We start from the raw sequence: 2606 nt of genomic DNA on the forward strand, positions 1-2606 counted from the left end.
GATTAGTCGTGGACAGACGCGCACACGCTCGCACTTGATCTTAGGTTATAAAATAACTGATTTCAGTAAAAACTTGTTTGAATACATTCTTTAATAAAAAATATCAATATGCTTAGAGTAAAAATAAAAAAAAAAATATATATAAAGTTTCATTTTGTCTCGGTTTTGCAATGGAATGTTTGATAATTTCTAACTTCTGTCCCAAATTCTTTTCCGTTCTGAAAATATTCCTAATTTTAATAACGAATTTAATGCATATCGCAGAGATATACACACCGAGGTGTGTATGTCACTCGGTGCATATATGCTGAGAATTTACTGTCATCTCTAGGGATTAAAATGCTCTTGACTAGTGATGAGCGGTCAATGTTTCATTTCAAAGCTGGGACATTTCCAACAGTCTATATGCACTATTTCTGGTCACTTAACACTAAGCAGGTACCTGGGTGTTAGTGTTATAAGCAACATCCTGAAGAGTGGTACACTGTAACTATAGATAGGAGATAAAATCAGGCTATTAAATGAGCTTAGTTAGCAAAATAGCTGTTAGCCCGAAAAAATATACACCTTGAAAAATAGCCTCATTATAGTGTAAATCTGAAAGTAAATACATAATTTAACATTAAGAAACATGTCAATAAGGTTCGCTAGTCAGACTGAATTCACAAGTGAGATAAAACATATATTTCATAAGACAGGTTGATAACATGAATACCAATCCTGAAAGCATTCCATTTACGAGTTAGAAGAGAATATGATGATGTTCCTGAGCTTGAGTAAAATTACTGGCGGCTGCCTGTCTTGTGGTACAGTAACTGTCTTCCAGCAGTTAAGATCCTTGAGAATACTGGCCTTGTGCGTAACCAGTCCTGGGGGATCCAGAGTAGCAGCACTGTGTGGTAATCTATCTGGTTCACAATCTCAATCTCTCTCTCTCTTTATTTATTTCTTTCTTTCTCTCTGTCTCTGTCTGTCTGTCTGTCTGTCTGTCTCTCTCTCGCTCTCTCTCTCTCTCTCTCTCTCTCTCTCTCATTTATTTGAGGTATTGTAGAAAATCATGTAATTTCGACTTAACTCATTATCTCTCCTACTCCTTCATGATAGCTAATTTACAAACATTGTTTTCTAGAAAATATATAAGTTAATTAGTATTTGCAATTATCATGCTAGTAAAGCTCAGATGATTACAAACCTGACAGTCAAAACTGTCAACTGACAGACAAGAGCAGATAACACTGACTCTGATGAGCACCAAATGACTATGGATGTCTGTCTCTGGCTTGCTAATTAAAACTTGACTTTTTCCTTCCAATTAAAAAAAGAATTCTTCCTCCGTAAGCCATGCGTGTCGTAAGAGAAGACTAAAACGCCGGGAACAAGAGGCTACTAACCCCTTCTTCTGTATACATTACTAAAATTAAAAGCAGACACTTTTTTTTTTTGGGTCCCCCCTGCCTCGGTGGGATACAGCCAGTGCGTTGAAAGAATATATCTTTGTAGTTTTATGTAGCTGTATAAATCCCCTGAGTTTTGTGGCAATTTTAAGTTCGCTTTAGTCAGTTCTGTGCTCTATGTTTTTATGATTCTTGTCTTTATTTTATCTAATACGTTTGATAATATTCAGTTAGCCCCGAAAAGGCAGCTTATATTGGATGTTTAGTTGTCGTTTTCTACCAAGGTTTTCGCATATAACTTACGAATGCATCAACTGATTGCCTTCAAAATTTCAACGCTCTTGTGCTGTAACTAGGGAGAGGTTCGTGCAACAACCGTTCGTGCAACAATCGTTCGTGCAACAATCGTTCGTGCAACAATCGTTCGTGCAACAACCGGCATGCGCAGGCACCCTCTGGTCAACGTTATATAGACCATTTAACGATTTTGCTATCTGTGCGATAATACTGGTGTATCGTATATAGGAGGAGGAGGAAGGTGGGGTTATTACTGGAGTGTGCAGCCACCAATTTGCCAGTTAAGTTTTAAAAATGGAATAGTATTTTCTTCACGAAATATCTTGCATTTCATGTCCTTCTCTCGTGTAGTTGTGATTCAGATTTTAAGAGTTACATGAGGTGGTTTATAGCTATATATATATATATATATATATATATATATATATATATATATATATATATATATATATATATATATATATATATATATATATATGTCGTGCCGAATATGTAAAACTGGTCAATTAACAAGAACTCATTTAAAATTAAGTTCTTTCTGAAATTTTCTCTTATACGTTTAAAGGTATATTTTTTTCATTAATGTTAATGTATTTTTTTTTTAATTTTACATCAAAAGAATCTTAGAAAACTTACCTAACCTTATTATAACAAGAGCAATTTATTTTAACCTAACCCAACTAAGTATATTTTAGATTTGTTTACAATAATTTAATACTAAACAAACACAGTGAAATATATTTTTGTCTTTAGGTTCAGAACGATTTTGGCGAAATTATTACATACACAAATTTTCGCTTGTCCTATATGGCAAGATGAGCGTTGCTATTTAAGCCAAGATAGCAAGTTCTGCCTATTCGGCACGACATATATATATATATATATATATATATATATATATATATATATATATAT

This window comes from Cherax quadricarinatus, chromosome 5, assembly GCF_038502225.1.
Source record: "Cherax quadricarinatus isolate ZL_2023a chromosome 5, ASM3850222v1, whole genome shotgun sequence".
NCBI lineage: Eukaryota > Metazoa > Arthropoda > Malacostraca > Decapoda > Parastacidae > Cherax > Cherax quadricarinatus.